Source organism: Trichomycterus rosablanca, unplaced genomic scaffold (genome assembly GCF_030014385.1).
Source record: "Trichomycterus rosablanca isolate fTriRos1 unplaced genomic scaffold, fTriRos1.hap1 scaffold_112, whole genome shotgun sequence".
NCBI classification, from domain to species: Eukaryota; Metazoa; Chordata; class Actinopteri; order Siluriformes; family Trichomycteridae; genus Trichomycterus; species Trichomycterus rosablanca.
The window spans coordinates 17,392-33,588 of NW_026946951.1; the positions used below are offsets into that span (position 1 = coordinate 17,392).

At 50.0% G+C, this 16,197-nt stretch overlaps 14 non-coding genes and 1 pseudogene across 14 annotated transcripts; all 15 read left to right on the forward strand.

Annotated features, from left to right (window-relative positions):
- Positions 1 to 1,957: 1,957 nt before the first annotated feature.
- On the forward strand, positions 1,958 to 2,132 carry LOC134304598 (U2 spliceosomal RNA; annotated as a pseudogene).
- A 352-nt stretch (positions 2,133 to 2,484) lies between these two features.
- On the forward strand, positions 2,485 to 2,599 carry LOC134304765 (U5 spliceosomal RNA). The gene has a single exon (XR_010008158.1). It is a non-coding gene; the product is annotated as a U5 spliceosomal RNA (small nuclear RNA).
- Positions 2,600 to 2,716: 117 nt separating this feature from the next.
- Positions 2,717 to 2,907, forward strand: LOC134304791 (U2 spliceosomal RNA). Its single transcript, XR_010008181.1, has one exon. It is a non-coding gene; the product is annotated as a U2 spliceosomal RNA (small nuclear RNA).
- A 351-nt stretch (positions 2,908 to 3,258) lies between these two features.
- Positions 3,259 to 3,374, forward strand: LOC134304766 (U5 spliceosomal RNA). Its single transcript, XR_010008159.1, has one exon. It is a non-coding gene; the product is annotated as a U5 spliceosomal RNA (small nuclear RNA).
- A 117-nt stretch (positions 3,375 to 3,491) lies between these two features.
- Positions 3,492 to 3,682, forward strand: LOC134304802 (U2 spliceosomal RNA). Its single transcript, XR_010008192.1, has one exon. It is a non-coding gene; the product is annotated as a U2 spliceosomal RNA (small nuclear RNA).
- Positions 3,683 to 4,036: 354 nt separating this feature from the next.
- LOC134304619 (U5 spliceosomal RNA) lies at positions 4,037 to 4,151 on the forward strand. The gene has a single exon (XR_010008019.1). It is a non-coding gene; the product is annotated as a U5 spliceosomal RNA (small nuclear RNA).
- Positions 4,152 to 4,268: 117 nt separating this feature from the next.
- Positions 4,269 to 4,459, forward strand: LOC134304513 (U2 spliceosomal RNA). The gene has a single exon (XR_010007926.1). It is a non-coding gene; the product is annotated as a U2 spliceosomal RNA (small nuclear RNA).
- Positions 4,460 to 4,817: 358 nt separating this feature from the next.
- Positions 4,818 to 4,932, forward strand: LOC134304621 (U5 spliceosomal RNA). Its single transcript, XR_010008021.1, has one exon. It is a non-coding gene; the product is annotated as a U5 spliceosomal RNA (small nuclear RNA).
- A 117-nt stretch (positions 4,933 to 5,049) lies between these two features.
- Positions 5,050 to 5,240, forward strand: LOC134304525 (U2 spliceosomal RNA). Its single transcript, XR_010007938.1, has one exon. It is a non-coding gene; the product is annotated as a U2 spliceosomal RNA (small nuclear RNA).
- A 351-nt stretch (positions 5,241 to 5,591) lies between these two features.
- LOC134304767 (U5 spliceosomal RNA) lies at positions 5,592 to 5,707 on the forward strand. The gene has a single exon (XR_010008160.1). It is a non-coding gene; the product is annotated as a U5 spliceosomal RNA (small nuclear RNA).
- Positions 5,708 to 5,824: 117 nt separating this feature from the next.
- LOC134304537 (U2 spliceosomal RNA) lies at positions 5,825 to 6,015 on the forward strand. Its single transcript, XR_010007950.1, has one exon. It is a non-coding gene; the product is annotated as a U2 spliceosomal RNA (small nuclear RNA).
- Positions 6,016 to 11,353: 5,338 nt separating this feature from the next.
- On the forward strand, positions 11,354 to 11,542 carry LOC134304603 (U2 spliceosomal RNA). The gene has a single exon (XR_010008010.1). It is a non-coding gene; the product is annotated as a U2 spliceosomal RNA (small nuclear RNA).
- Positions 11,543 to 11,917: 375 nt separating this feature from the next.
- On the forward strand, positions 11,918 to 12,032 carry LOC134304769 (U5 spliceosomal RNA). The gene has a single exon (XR_010008162.1). It is a non-coding gene; the product is annotated as a U5 spliceosomal RNA (small nuclear RNA).
- Positions 12,033 to 12,141: 109 nt separating this feature from the next.
- On the forward strand, positions 12,142 to 12,332 carry LOC134304549 (U2 spliceosomal RNA). Its single transcript, XR_010007961.1, has one exon. It is a non-coding gene; the product is annotated as a U2 spliceosomal RNA (small nuclear RNA).
- A 378-nt stretch (positions 12,333 to 12,710) lies between these two features.
- Positions 12,711 to 12,825, forward strand: LOC134304622 (U5 spliceosomal RNA). The gene has a single exon (XR_010008022.1). It is a non-coding gene; the product is annotated as a U5 spliceosomal RNA (small nuclear RNA).
- The last annotated feature ends 3,372 nt before the right edge of the window (positions 12,826 to 16,197 follow it).

Sequence of the window (16,197 nt, forward strand, 5' to 3'; positions counted from 1 at the left end):
CAGCAAAATTCTGGTAAATGGGCACCTCACAAAAGCGATCTCTATTCGCTCTGGCGTTCGCCAGGGGTGTCCGTTATCCCCGCTCCTGTTCGTTGCTTGCATCGAACCACTGGCACAGATCTTGAGAAGGGACCAATGGATCACAGGACTAAGACTGCCAGGTGGACTGACTGCAACGTGCACACTATACATGGACGACGTTACCCTTTTATGTACGGACGTTTTATCGGCCCAAAGAGCACTCGACTTGACTGACTGGTACGGACGGGCCTCGGGCGCCAAGCTCAATAGGAGCAAGTCCGAGGCCCAGCTCTTTGGGCCATGGGGTGACTTACGACCAGACCTGGACGTGGATTTTAAAGAAACTGATTTAAAGATTTTAGGTATAAGATTTGACAAAGAGGGTGGAGGACGGGGAAACTGGACGGAAAAGATAGGGAAAGTTAGGCAACGACTGGGGTTATGGAGACTACGACGACTGACCATTGAGGGGAAGATTTTAATAATCAAATCTGTGATTTTACCTCTGGTTTTATTACTGTGCTCTGTTTTTAGTCCCCCCAGACATTTTATTTTACAGATGGAGAGGGCGATGTTTTATTTCCTGTGGGGGTCCAAGTGGGAGCGGCTAAGAAGAGATGTCGTCAAGAAAAAACCCGAAAATAGAGGAAAGGGGCTCCCAGACCCCCACCTGTTTTTAACTAGCAAATTTGTCGCCCTGCATATGACATACGCAACGACCCCATCCAGAGAGAACAAGACGGCAACCATGGTGAAGTTCTGGATGGGGTCGTACCTGAGGACTCTGCGTATTTTAACTCCCGATCTAAAAACACCAGTTGCTTTTAATCTGACAAAAGAATACGGTTTTATCAAAAAGTTTTTAAAGAAATATGTTTTAGAGAAGGAAGATGTCACCATTTTATCTAATGCACGTTTTATCGTCTCCTTTGTGCAGGACCGGGAAAAAGTGAGTCCTGTCCCAGGCCTCAGTCTGAGTGAGGCCAGACAAGTGTGGAGGAACGTGGCCCATCCCGCCCTCCCGAACAAGCACAAAGATCTGTTGTGGATGGCGGCTCATGAGATCCTCCCGGCCAGGGCCGTGATGCACTCCCGGGGGATGGCAACGAATCCCACGTGCCCACGGTTTGGGTGTGGCGAGCCAGAAACCGTGCGGCATGTGCTCTGGGAGTGCAGCGTGGCGAGGGACCTGTGGGCCAGAACCGGCCCGCTACAATGCCCGAGCCTACCAGCAGGGGAGGTCCACCCGCGAGTTTACCGGCTAGCGGTGAACGGGGTGGGTCAGGGCTTAGAAAAATTGCCAGCCGCGGAGTTCAGCACGCTCTGGCTCACCCTTACCAGCGTGACAGCCGCCTTGTGGACCTCCCGCGACCTGTTGGTGGGGAAGCGAGTGACAGTGCCCCTGCACGCGTTGGAGCGGCTGGCAACATCGTCGCGGCAGGAGGCGCTGCGCATCGCCAATCGGAGGAGGGGGCTGGGGTCACACGCAGGGGGGTCCAGACCACCACGGGCGATGGCTCCCGTCAATGCACCGCCAACTGAACACGAGAAGGACGGAGCATCGGGCACAGGGTGAGGATCTCCGCTGAGCTGCAGAACGTGATACCGGATTCAACGGAGGAGCGGGGTGGTGCAAGGAGGACGAGGACTCACCCCGGTTCTGCACAAAAGAGCGTGTTTTACTTGCGTTGTTTTACCTGGACTTTTTATTGGACTTGTTTCGGACATTTTAAACTATTACTCTTCACTTTTAAAAACAAGTTGAACTTTTAACATACTGAAAGAAGCTTTTTAATGTTCTTTTATCTGCACTGACTTTTTACGCAAACAAAAGCTTTTAAGAAAATGTTTAAAGTATGTTTTATTGTTTTTTATGTGAAGATGTGTTTTAAAATTGTGAGAGAAAAATGTTTTAAAATGTAAAATGGTGACAATAAAAACTTTTTCGAAGGAAAAAATCTGTTCTTATCAGTTTAATATCTGATACGTCCTCTACCCGAGGACCATATATTAAATGGATTTTTAGGCCTGGGAGTCGGAAGAGGGGCTTGCTCCGTCCACTCCACGCATCGACCAGGTATTGCATTGCCTCCTGGCACGGTGCACCCTCATAAACGGTCAAACGAAAGAGTAATTGACGAATGCTGGTGACTGGTCCCTGCTGGAAAGCTGTTGGGATTAGGGGTACGGCCCGGGGTTTCCTCGGTCCTTTTGCGCTAGGGAGTCCCCCTTTTCCCGCTTTTTCATTTTCCCTCCATTTTACTTAAAAAAAAAAAAAAAAAAAAAAAAAGGCGAAAGACTTAATTTTCCCCCTCCCTGTGTTTCTCCAGGCAAAGGCTGTGCTGCTTCGTCACCCACCCGACGACCCAAGGGCGCTTTTGCTGCAGGTTTTCGTCGCTCTACCTCGAGCCCTCTTCCTTGAGCGGCCGGTGGCCTACGGAGGCCCGGGCGACCGGCGAGAAGGGCTGGAGTTTCTCTTCATTCACGTACAAATCTTTCGCCTTTTACTAAAGATTTCCGTGGAGAGGAACGTTGACAAGTTCAACTTAGTTTTTGAAGGCTTTGTCTTTGCAAAGCTGCTCTTTTGCTGGTGGAATGACAGAAGGTGTGTGGGCGTGAAGGCGGCCGGTCAGCGCCGTCCACTAGTCCGGACCCTCAAAAGGTAGGGCCCGTGGCCCGGCGCCTATTTCAGGTTATCGCTTCTCGGCCTTTTGGCTAAGATCAAGTGTAGTATCTGTTCTTATCAGTTTAATATCTGATACGTCCTCTACCCGAGGACCATATATTAAATGGATTTTTAGGCCTGGGAGTCGGAAGAGGGGCTTGCTCCGTCCACTCCACGCATCGACCAGGTATTGCATTGCCTCCTGGCACGGTGCACCCTCATAAACGGTCAAACGAAAGAGTAATTGACGAATGCTGGTGACTGGCCCCTGCTGGAAAGCTGTTGGGATTAGGGGTACGGCCCGGGGTTTCCTCGGTCCTTTTGCGCTAGGGAGTCCCCCTTTTCCCGCTTTTTCATTTTCCCTCCATTTTACTTAAAAAAAAAAAAAAAAAAAAAAAAAGGCGAAAGACTTAATTTTCCCCCACCCTGTGTTTCTCCAGGCAAAGGCTGTGCTGCCTCGTCACCCACCCGACGACCCAAGGGCGCTTTTGCTGCAGGTTTTCGTCGCTCTACCTCGAGCCCTCTTCCTTGAGCGGCCGGTGGCCTACGGAGGCCCGGGCGACCGGCGAGCAGGGTTGGAGTTTCTCTTCATTCACGTACAAATCTTTCGCCTTTTACTAAAGATTTCCGTGGAGAGGAACGTTGACAAGTTCAACTTATTTTTTGAAGGCTTTGTCTTTGCAAAGCTGCTCTTTTGCTGGTGGAATGACAGAAGGTGTGTGGGCGTGAAGGCGGCCGGTCAGCGCCGTCCACTAGTCCGGACCCTCAAAAGGTAGGGCCCGTGGCCCGGCGCCTATTTCAGGTTATCGCTTCTCGGCCTTTTGGCTAAGATCAAGTGTAGTATCTGTTCTTATCAGTTTAATATCTGATACGTCCTCTACCCGAGGACCATATATTAAATGGATTTTTAGGCCTGGGAGTCGGAAGAGGGGCTTGCTCCGTCCACTCCACGCATCGACCAGGTATTGCATTGCCTCCTGGCACGGTGCACCCTCATAAACGGTCAAACGAAAGAGTAATTGACGAATGCTGGTGACTGGCCCCTGCTGGAAAGCTGTTGGGATTAGGGGTACGGCCCGGGGTTTCCTCGGTCCTTTTGCGCTAGGGAGTCCCCCTTTTCCCGCTTTTTCATTTTCCCTCCATTTTACTTAAAAAAAAAAAAAAAAAAAAAAAAAAAGGCGAAAGACTTAATTTTCCCCCTCCCTGTGTTTCTCCAGGCAAAGGCTGTGCTGCTTCGTCACCCACCCGACGACCCAAGGGCGCTTTTGCTGCAGGTTTTCGTCGCTCTACCTCGAGCCCTCTTCCTTGAGCGGCCGGTGGCCTACGGAGGCCCGGGCGACCGGCGAGCAGGGCTGGAGTTTCTCTTCATTCACGTACAAATCTTTCGCCTTTTACTAAAGATTTCCGTGGAGAGGAACGTTGACAAGTTCAACTTATTTTTTGAAGGCTTTGTCTTTGCAAAGCTGCTCTTTTGCTGGTGGAATGACAGAAGGTGTGTGGGCGTGAAGGCGGCCGGTCAGCGCCGTCCACTAGTCCGGACCCTCAAAAGGTAGGGCCCGTGGCCCGGCGCCTATTTCAGGTTATCGCTTCTCGGCCTTTTGGCTAAGATCAAGTGTAGTATCTGTTCTTATCAGTTTAATATCTGATACGTCCTCTACCCGAGGACCATATATTAAATGGATTTTTAGGCCTGGGAGTCGGAAGAGGGGCTTGCTCCGTCCACTCCACGCATCGACCAGGTATTGCATTGCCTCCTGGCACGGTGCACCCTCATAAACGGTCAAACGAAAGAGTAATTGACGAATGCTGGTGACTGGCCCCTGCTGGAAATCTGTTGGGATTAGGGGTACGGCCCGGGGTTTCCTCGGTCCTTTTGCGCTAGGGAGTCCCCCTTTTCCCGCTTTTTCATTTTCCCTCCATTTTACTTAAAAAAAAAAAAAAAAAAAAAAAAAAAAAAAGGCGAAAGACTTAATTTTCCCCCTCCCTGTGTTTCTCCAGGCAAAGGCTGTGCTGCTTCGTCACCCACCCGACGACCCAAGGGCGCTTTTGCTGCAGGTTTTCGTCGCTCTACCTCGAGCCCTCTTCCTTGAGCGGCCGGTGGCCTACGGAGGCCCGGGCGACCGGCGAGCAGGGCTGGAGTTTCTCTTCATTCACGTACAAATCTTTCGCCTTTTACTAAAGATTTCCGTGGAGAGGAACGTTGACAAGTTCAACTTATTTTTTGAAGGCTTTGTCTTTGCAAAGCTGCTCTTTTGCTGGTGGAATGACAGAAGGTGTGTGGGCGTGAAGGCGTCCGGTCAGCGCCGTCCACTAGTCCGGACCCTCAAAAGGTAGGGCCCGTGGCCCGGCGCCTATTTCAGGTTATCGCTTCTCGGCCTTTTGGCTAAGATCAAGTGTAGTATCTGTTCTTATCAGTTTAATATCTGATACGTCCTCTACCCGAGGACCATATATTAAATGGATTTTTAGGCCTGGGAGTCGGAAGAGGGGCTTGCTCCGTCCACTCCACGCATCGACCAGGTATTGCATTGCCTCCTGGCACGGTGCACCCTCATAAACGGTCAAACGAAAGAGTAATTGACGAATGCTGGTGACTGGCCCCTGCTGGAAAGCTGTTGGGATTAGGGGTACGGCCCGGGGTTTCTTCGGTCCTTTTGCGCTAGGGAGTCCCCCTTTTCCCGCTTTTTCATTTTCCCTCCATTTTACTTAAAAAAAAAAAAAAAAAAAAAAAAAGGCGAAAGACTTAATTTTCCCCCACCCTGTGTTTCTCCAGGCAAAGGCTGTGCTGCCTCGTCACCCACCCGACGACCCAAGGGCGCTTTTGCTGCAGGTTTTCGTCGCTCTACCTCGAGCCCTCTTCCTTGAGCGGCCGGTGGCCTACGGAGGCCCGGGCGACCGGCGAGCAGGGTTGGAGTTTCTCTTCATTCACGTACAAATCTTTCGCCTTTTACTAAAGATTTCCGTGGAGAGGAACGTTGACAAGTTCAACTTATTTTTTGAAGGCTTTGTCTTTGCAAAGCTGCTCTTTTGCTGGTGGAATGACAGAAGGTGTGTGGGCGTGAAGGCGGCCGGTCAGCGCCGTCCACTAGTCCGGACCCTCAAAAGGTAGGGCCCGTGGCCCGGCGCCTATTTCAGGTTATCGCTTCTCGGCCTTTTGGCTAAGATCAAGTGTAGTATCTGTTCTTATCAGTTTAATATCTGATACGTCCTCTACCCGAGGACCATATATTAAATGGATTTTTAGGCCTGGGAGTCGGAAGAGGGGCTTGCTCCGTCCACTCCACGCATCGACCAGGTATTGCATTGCCTCCTGGCACGGTGCACCCTCATAAACGGTCAAACGAAAGAGTAATTGACGAATGCTGGTGACTGGCCCCTGCTGGAAAGCTGTTGGGATTAGGGGTACGGCCCGGGGTTTCCTCGGTCCTTTTGCGCTAGGGAGTCCCCCTTTTCCCGCTTTTTCATTTTCCCTCCATTTTACTTAAAAAAAAAAAAAAAAAAAAAAAGGCGAAAGACTTAATTTTCCCCCTCCCTGTGTTTCTCCAGGCAAAGGCTGTGCTGCTTCGTCACCCACCCGACGACCCAAGGGCGCTTTTGCTGCAGGTTTTCGTCGCTCTACCTCGAGCCCTCTTCCTTGAGCGGCCGGTGGCCCGTGGCCCTGCGCCTATTTCAGGTTATCGCTTCTCGGCCTTTTGGCTAAGATCAAGTGTGATGTCGAGAGACGGAGCGAACAGGCCGGCCCGAGTGGTGCGGCTTCGAAATACGGTCAGATTCGAGCTTTGTGGAGATGCGTCGGAGGAAGTGAAGAATCGTTTTGGACGAGATTGGGTGGTGATCCGGATTCTACGAGGACTATGCAACGTGGAAACAGCAGCGGTCTTCTGCTTGCAAGACTTCTCAACATCAGCGAGATTCATCGATGTTACAATGGTATCGCTTCAAGATTGCCACAAGCTTTTCAGTAAGTGCAGCAGCGACCTTGAACATCCGGCACTTCTGGGAATTAGAGCTTCGCCGCTGTTTGCCAACGAGGAAATCCCAATGATTGTTCACCTCTACAACCCTTACGTGGAGGAAGAAAATATCCGGGCCTTCTTATCAAGGTACTGTGCATCAGTTTCAACTGGCGAGAGGCTGAAGGATCGTTTTGGAATTTGGACTGGAAGGCGACGTTACAACGTCCTGCTGAGGGAGGATCCGGCTGGAGGCATACAACACCCACCTGGCAGTTTTGCCATCGGTCCACACAGAGGATATCTGCACTACCCAGGTCAACCGATCTACTGCAGGCGCTGTGGGGCTCTGGGTCATACCAAAGATTCCTGCCAGGGCCTCAGATGCAGATTCTGTGGGCAGGAGGGACACATAGCGGCGAACTGCACAGCGCCTCGAACCTGTAGCCTTTGTGGGAGCGAGGCCCACCTGTATCGGGGCTGTCCGTTAAGGGACAACACTTTTGCAAGCCTGTTTTCTGGAAACCCAAGAATGGAGGATGAAGATTATACCCAGGCACTGGGCAACAAAACAACAAATCAGACTGGAGAAGGTGAGGCCTTGACAGAGATGCAGGCGGAAGCAGAGGAGGGAGAAGGAGATGCAGTAGTGGAGGAAACAATGGAATCTGGAAAGGGAAAGGAGTCGGAGACCAACCCTGCAGAACCACAAGACACCGAAACATCGACAGATCCCACAACCAGCCACAGCTCACTAACTTGGGGAGAAAGAGTGGAGAAAGAGAACAAAGAGAAAGGCAATAACCAGAACAAACACCACCACAAGGATCCACGGAGAGAAAACGCTGATGAGACAACAACCGAAATGGAAAGCGAGCAGCAAGGTCCGACAAGGCGACGAATCCCAAGCAAGGAAGAAGGACAAAGTGGCAAGGCAAAAAGGAGCAAAAAAGGAACACACCAAACGGATAAGGAAAAAGACAGAATAACAAAGGACGAAGGGGTCAAGAAAATGAGAACAAAGGCAAGACTATACAGCTTCTTGGGCCTGGAAAGTGAAATGGAGTCCCTAAGTTCGGAGGACAGCGGGAAGGACAACGATGAAGGAAAAATCAGTCGGAAAGGAGCTGGAGAACAAAAGAAGGAGTAAGCGTTCAAAGTAGAAAAAGAGAGAGAAGTAATTGGAGAAACAATAGGGAAAAAGAACATGTAGAAAGGAAAATAAATCTGAAGATATGGAAGGAAAACTTACATTAGCAACCCTGAATGCAAGGGGCATGAGACAGACGGTAAGACGAATGGCAATTTTTAAGTCCTTGGAGATACTCCCACTAGATGTTATCTTTGTCCAGGAGTGTCATCTACGAACAGAAGCAGAGGGGACTTGGTTTTCCAGAGGGTGGGAATGGGGTCCATCGGTGTGGGGGGCAGGGGAGGGAAAAGGGGATGGGGTAGGAATATTGTTTAAAAGTTTCGATTTTGTAGTAAGCAAAACAGTAGTGGCAGTACCAGGGAGAATCTTTTATACTGATGGAACTTGGAGAGGGGTGCCGTTTAGAGCTATTTGCATCTACGCTCCAGCAACTCGAGGCAGGAGAAGGGGTTTCTTCCGAGAGCTAGAGCCACTCCTTCAAACCAACAGACTCCTGTGGGTAGGGGGGGACCTGAATACCAACTTAGAAGAGGAGATAGAGCTGAAGGAAATTCTTAAAGGGGCCAGGCTTTTAGATACAGCAAAAACATCAGAAGATAGGGAGAGAGCAACGTGGAGGAATTCGAGAGGGAATGCCTCACGATTGGATTATATAATGGTACAGGAAGGCACAAAGGTTGACAGTTTCAGAGTAGAGCCACATTGGTGTACAGATCACTGCCTAGTGAGCATTACGGTAAGGATAGAAAAGGGAAGGAGAGGACCAGGTCTATGGAAACTAAACATAACATATCTACAGGATCAGAACTTCTGCCAGACCTTTAGGTCACTTTATGTTGGGTGGCAAGCCTTGAAAGGACTTTACAAGACATGGGCGGAATGGTGGGAACACTTGAAAACCAAGGTGCGGATTTTCTGCCAACAGTGGGGAAGGCAGAAGGCAAGAAAAGAAAGGGAGAAGGTAGCCCGATGGTCAAGGGTCTTGCAGAGTGCATGGAGGGAAGGCAATATAGAAGGAAGCAGGGTGGCTAGAATGAACCTAAAAGAGCACTTCACTACAGAGGCAAGGCGTTTTTGTGGTCTGGCAGGCCAACAAAAACTGCTCTTTGATGAGCGGCCAACAAGATACTTTTTCAACACGGTAAGAACGCGGCAAAAAAGAGCCCACATGAGTAGGGTTAAAGTAGGGGATCATCTAATGACATCTAAAGAGGAAATGCTTGAAGTGGTGGCAACCTTTTACAAAGACCTTTTCCGGGAGAGGTCTACGGATGAACAGGAGGCAGCCAGTTTCCTTAAGGGCATTAGTCAAGAACTTACTCAGAAAGACCGTGCAAAATTGGAGGCCGACATCACAGAAAATGAATTAGAGCAGGCCATTGCCACCCTGAAGGGTGGGGTAGCCCCAGGGGGCGACGGACTGCCGGCCGAGTGGTATAGAGCTTTCTGGTCGGTTGTGTGTCCGGACCTCATGCAGATCTATAGGGAGGCAATAAAGGAGGGAATTCTCCCCCCATCGTTGAGGACAGGGCATATTACCCTTCTGCATAAGAAGGGTGACAGGGCAGATCTGGCCAACTGGAGGCCGATCACGCTCCTCACGACCGACTACAAGATCTTGGCAAAGGTTTTGACGCTGCGTCTGAGAGGCGTGATCGGTACAGTAGTGCACCCAGACCAAACGTGCGGAGTACCTGGACGGTCGCACAGCCTGAATATCTCACTGGTTAGAGATGCAATAGCCTGGGCACAGCAACGCAATCTGCCTTTAGCAATCCTGGGACTAGACCAGGAAAAGGCTTTCGACCGTGTCAGCCACCAGTTTCTGTTCGCCACCCTCAATAAAATGGGGTTTGGCCCTTCGTATGTGTCATGGGTGCGCCTCCTCTACAAGGGCGCTACAAGCCGAGTAAACGTGAACGGATACTATTCGGAAGGAGTAGAACAAGCAGGTGGAGTAAGGCAGGGCTGTCCACTTTCCCCACTGCTGTACATCATCTTTCTTGAGCCACTCATGGCACGACTACGAGCGGAGCCCAAATTCGTAGGACTCCATATCCCAGGTGGGAAAGGTGTGCAAGCCAAAGTGTCAGCATATGCAGATGATGCCACCCTTTTCATGAGTTCAGAAGGGGATTTCCAGATAGTGGAGCAGACACTTATACAATTTTCCAAGGCTACCGGGGCACGGGTGAACAAAGCAAAGTCAACAGTACTAGGTACAGGCGCATGGCGAGGTAGGCAGGAGGTGCCAGGTGGTTTTCCCATGTGCCAAGATGGGATCCGGATCTTGGGAGTGCAGTTCTGGAAAGAGGGAAGTGCTATAAAAAACTGGGAAGCAAAACTAGCAAAGGTAAGACAAAAAATAGAAAGATGGGCAACAAGAGATTTATCTCTGACAGGGAGAGTGGCAGCAATAAACAGCGATGTCTTCGCAACCCTAGTCCACCTGGCCTACGCGTTTCCTGTTCCCTTCTGGACAGGGAGGCGACTTGAGCGCCTATTTTTTGATTTCATATGGGGAGGAAGATGCGAGTGGGTAGCAAGAGGCATAATGTACCAGGAAACAGCTAAAGGCGGGAGAGGAGTAGTGTGTGCCCCCTTAAAACTAACAGCCTTGTACCTGGCCAATGCAGCGAAATTGGCACAAGGTGACGAACGTCACAATGCGACGCTCCTTGCCAGATTCTGGCTGGGCTTTAGCTTGCGAAAGGTGGTCCCCTGGAGAGGCACAGAACCATGGTCGGTGGACTACCCTGAACACTACAAAAAAGTAGTAAGCCTCATAAGAAACAACAAATGGTGTCTGTCAGGCAAGCTCATCATGAACCACAGACGCCTGTATGAAAGGTGGAGGGAAGAACACATTGGAGGATTGAATCTGGAAAAGCCACGAACAGACATCGATTGGGAAGCACTTCAGCCAAAGTGGCTGGACGGGAAGAGCAGAGACCTACATTGGTTAACGGCCTTGAGAAGATTACCGGTTAGAGAACGAATGTTCCGCCATGGGTGTAGTGGTACATCGAGATGCCCACTGGGGTGTGGAGGGGAAGAAACCGTGGAGCATGCCATGTGGTCATGTCCAGTAGTGGCCCAGCTCTGGGACTCAATTTCAAAATGGTGGCCGGAAAAACGCGAAAGTCAATTAAACCGAGACCTGGTCCTCTGGGGTACAAAAGCAAATGAATCAGCTAATCTGTGGATCGCAATATCTGAAGCGAAAAAAGCACTATGGGGGAGGCGATGCGAGTTTATTCGAAAGCAGGCACAAAAGGGGCAACTGAACCTTTTCCGTACGGTTTTGTACAAGTACAAAAAAGTGCTCTGGTTAAAAGAACAGGGAAAGGAACAAAGCAGTGTAGGCAAAGATCCAGAAGAACAACAAAATTCTGGTAAACTAAGTTAAAAACTGCAAAATCGAAACTTGACGATGTGGTGGTGGGACTAGGGTGAGACAAAGTCACAAAATGTCTGTAAGTAACACCAAATGTAATTAAATGTAATGTAATAATGTAAAGCAATGAAATGAAATGCAATGTAAGTATGAATGGAAATATGCACGTTTTTCAATAAAAAAAAAAAAAAAAAAAAAAATCTGTTCTTATCAGTTTAATATCTGATACGTCCTCTACCCGAGGACCATATATTAAATGGATTTTTAGGCCTGGGAGTCGGAAGAGGGGCTTGCTCCGTCCACTCCACGCATCGACCAGGTATTGCATTGCCTCCTGGCACGGTGCACCCTCATAAACGGTCAAACGAAAGAGTAATTGACGAATGCTGGTGACTGGCCCCTGCTGGAAAGCTGTTGGGATTAGGGGTACGGCGCCTTAGACCTTTGCCTAGCCTAGGCCCGGAGTTTCCTCGGTCCTTTTGCGCTAGGGAGTCCCGCTTTTCCCGCTTTTTCATTTTCCCTCCATTTTACTTAAAAAAAAAAAAAAAAAAAAAAGGCGAAAGACTTAATTTTCCCCCACCCTGTGTTTCTCCAGGCAAAGGCTGTGCTGCCTCGTCACCCACCCGACGACCCAAGGGCGCTTTTGCTGCAGGTTTTCGTCGCTCTACCTCGAGCCCTCTTCCTTGAGCGGCCGGTGGCCTACGGAGGCCTGGGCGACCGGCGAGCAGGGCTGGAGTTTCTCTTCATTCACGTACAAATCTTTCGCCTTTTACTAAAGGTTTCCGTGGAGAGGAACGTTGACAAGTTCAACTTATTTTTTGAAGGCTTTGTCTTTGCAAAGCTGCTCTTTTGCTGGTGGAATGACAGAAGGTGTGTGGGCGGCCGGTCAGCGCCGTCCACTAGTCCGGACCCTCAAAAGGTAGGGCCCGTGGCCCGGCGCCTATTTCAGGTTATCGCTTCTCGGCCTTTTGGCTAAGATCAAGTGTAGTATCTGTTCTTATCAGTTTAATATCTGATACGTCCTCTACCCGAGGACCATATATTAAATGGATTTTTAGGCCTGGGAGTCGGAAGAGGGGCTTGCTCCGTCCACTCCACGCATCGACCAGGTATTGCATTGCCTCCTGGCACGGTGCACCCTCATAAACGGTCAAACGAAAGAGTAATTGACGAATGCTGGTGACTGGCCCCTGCTGGAAAGCTGTTGGGATTAGGGGTACGGCGCCTTAGACCTTTGCCTAGCCTAGGCCCGGGGTTTCCTCGGTCCTTTTGCGCTAGGGAGTCCCGCTTTTCCCGCTTTTTCATTTTCCCTCCATTTTACTTAAAAAAAAAAAAAAAAAAAAAAAAAGGCGAAAGACTTAATTTTCCCCCACCCTGTGTTTCTCCAGGCAAAGGCTGTGCTGCCTCGTCACCCACCCGACGACCCAAGGGCGCTTTTGCTGCAGGTTTTCGTCGCTCTACCTCGAGCCCTCTTCCTTGAGCGGCCGGTGGCCTACGGAGGCCTGGGCGACCGGCGAGCAGGGCTGGAGTTTCTCTTCATTCACGTACAAATCTTTCGCCTTTTACTAAAGATTTCCGTGGAGAGGAACGTTGACAAGTTCAACTTATTTTTTGAAGGCTTTGTCTTTGCAAAGCTGCTCTTTTGCTGGTGGAATGACAGAAGGTGTGTGGGCGTGAAGGCGGCCGGTCAGCGCCGTCCACTAGTCCGGACCCTCAAAAGGTAGGGCCCGTGGCCCGGCGCCTATTTCAGGTTATCGCTTCTCGGCCTTTTGGCTAAGATCAAGTGTGATGTCGAGAGACGGAGCGAACAGGCCGGCCCGAGTGGTGCGGCTTCGAAATACGGTCAGATTCGAGCTTTGTGGAGATGCGTCGGAGGAAGTGAAGAATCGTTTTGGACGAGATTGGGTGGTGATCCGGATTCTACGAGGACTATGCAACGTGGAAACAGCAGCGGTCTTCTGCTTGCAAGACTTCTCAACATCAGCGAGATTCATCGATGTTACAATGGTATCGCTTCAAGATTGCCACAAGCTTTTCAGTAAGTGCAGCAGCGACCTTGAACATCCGGCACTTCTGGGAATTAGAGCTTCGCCGCTGTTTGCCAACGAGGAAATCCCAATGATTGTTCACCTCTACAACCCTTACGTGGAGGAAGAAAATATCCGGGCCTTCTTATCAAGGTACTGTGCATCAGTTTCAACTGGCGAGAGGCTGAAGGATCGTTTTGGAATTTGGACTGGAAGGCGACGTTACAACGTCCTGCTGAGGGAGGATCCGGCTGGAGGCATACAACACCCACCTGGCAGTTTTGCCATCGGTCCACACAGAGGATATCTGCACTACCCAGGTCAACCGATCTACTGCAGGCGCTGTGGGGCTCTGGGTCATACCAAAGATTCCTGCCAGGGCCTCAGATGCAGATTCTGTGGGCAGGAGGGACACATAGCGGCGAACTGCACAGCGCCTCGAACCTGTAGCCTTTGTGGGAGCGAGGCCCACCTGTATCGGGGCTGTCCGTTAAGGGACAACACTTTTGCAAGCCTGTTTTCTGGAAACCCAAGAATGGAGGATGAAGATTATACCCAGGCACTGGGCAACAAAACAACAAATCAGACTGGAGAAGGTGAGGCCTTGACAGAGATGCAGGCGGAAGCAGAGGAGGGAGAAGGAGATGCAGTAGTGGAGGAAACAATGGAATCTGGAAAGGGAAAGGAGTCGGAGACCAACCCTGCAGAACCACAAGACACCGAAACATCGACAGATCCCACAACCAGCCACAGCTCACTAACTTGGGGAGAAAGAGTGGAGAAAGAGAACAAAGAGAAAGGCAATAACCAGAACAAACACCACCACAAGGATCCACGGAGAGAAAACGCTGATGAGACAACAACCGAAATGGAAAGCGAGCAGCAAGGTCCGACAAGGCGACGAATCCCAAGCAAGGAAGAAGGACAAAGTGGCAAGGCAAAAAGGAGCAAAAAAGGAACACACCAAACGGATAAGGAAAAAGACAGAATAACAAAGGACGAAGGGGTCAAGAAAATGAGAACAAAGGCAAGACTATACAGCTTCTTGGGCCTGGAAAGTGAAATGGAGTCCCTAAGTTCGGAGGACAGCGGGAAGGACAACGATGAAGGAAAAATCAGTCGGAAAGGAGCTGGAGAACAAAAGAAGGAGTAAGCGTTCAAAGTAGAAAAAGAGAGAGAAGTAATTGGAGAAACAATAGGGAAAAAGAACATGTAGAAAGGAAAATAAATCTGAAGATATGGAAGGAAAACTTACATTAGCAACCCTGAATGCAAGGGGCATGAGACAGACGGTAAGACGAATGGCAATTTTTAAGTCCTTGGAGATACTCCCACTAGATGTTATCTTTGTCCAGGAGTGTCATCTACGAACAGAAGCAGAGGGGACTTGGTTTTCCAGAGGGTGGGAATGGGGTCCATCGGTGTGGGGGGCAGGGGAGGGAAAAGGGGATGGGGTAGGAATATTGTTTAAAAGTTTCGATTTTGTAGTAAGCAAAACAGTAGTGGCAGTACCAGGGAGAATCTTTTATACTGATGGAACTTGGAGAGGGGTGCCGTTTAGAGCTATTTGCATCTACGCTCCAGCAACTCGAGGCAGGAGAAGGGGTTTCTTCCGAGAGCTAGAGCCACTCCTTCAAACCAACAGACTCCTGTGGGTAGGGGGGGACCTGAATACCAACTTAGAAGAGGAGATAGAGCTGAAGGAAATTCTTAAAGGGGCCAGGCTTTTAGATACAGCAAAAACATCAGAAGATAGGGAGAGAGCAACGTGGAGGAATTCGAGAGGGAATGCCTCACGATTGGATTATATAATGGTACAGGAAGGCACAAAGGTTGACAGTTTCAGAGTAGAGCCACATTGGTGTACAGATCACTGCCTAGTGAGCATTACGGTAAGGATAGAAAAGGGAAGGAGAGGACCAGGTCTATGGAAACTAAACATAACATATCTACAGGATCAGAACTTCTGCCAGACCTTTAGGTCACTTTATGTTGGGTGGCAAGCCTTGAAAGGACTTTACAAGACATGGGCGGAATGGTGGGAACACTTGAAAACCAAGGTGCGGATTTTCTGCCAACAGTGGGGAAGGCAGAAGGCAAGAAAAGAAAGGGAGAAGGTAGCCCGATGGTCAAGGGTCTTGCAGAGTGCATGGAGGGAAGGCAATATAGAAGGAAGCAGGGTGGCTAGAATGAACCTAAAAGAGCACTTCACTACAGAGGCAAGGCGTTTTTGTGGTCTGGCAGGCCAACAAAAACTGCTCTTTGATGAGCGGCCAACAAGATACTTTTTCAACACGGTAAGAACGCGGCAAAAAAGAGCCCACATGAGTAGGGTTAAAGTAGGGGATCATCTAATGACATCTAAAGAGGAAATGCTTGAAGTGGTGGCAACCTTTTACAAAGACCTTTTCCGGGAGAGGTCTACGGATGAACAGGAGGCAGCCAGTTTCCTTAAGGGCATTAGTCAAGAACTTACTCAGAAAGACCGTGCAAAATTGGAGGCCGACATCACAGAAAATGAATTAGAGCAGGCCATTGCCACCCTGAAGGGTGGGGTAGCCCCAGGGGGCGACGGACTGCCGGCCGAGTGGTATAGAGCTTTCTGGTCGGTTGTGTGTCCGGACCTCATGCAGATCTATAGGGAGGCAATAAAGGAGGGAATTCTCCCCCCATCGTTGAGGACAGGGCATATTACCCTTCTGCATAAGAAGGGTGACAGGGCAGATCTGGCCAACTGGAGGCCGATCACGCTCCTCACGACCGACTACAAGATCTTGGCAAAGGTTTTGACGCTGCGTCTGAGAGGCGTGATCGGTACAGTAGTGCACCCAGACCAAACGTGCGGAGTACCTGGACGGTCGCACAGCCTGAATATCTCACTGGTTAGAGATGCAATAGCCTGGGCACAGCAACGCAATCTGCCTTTAGCAATCCTGGGACTAGACCAGGAAAAGGCTTTCGACCGTGTCAGCCACCAGTTT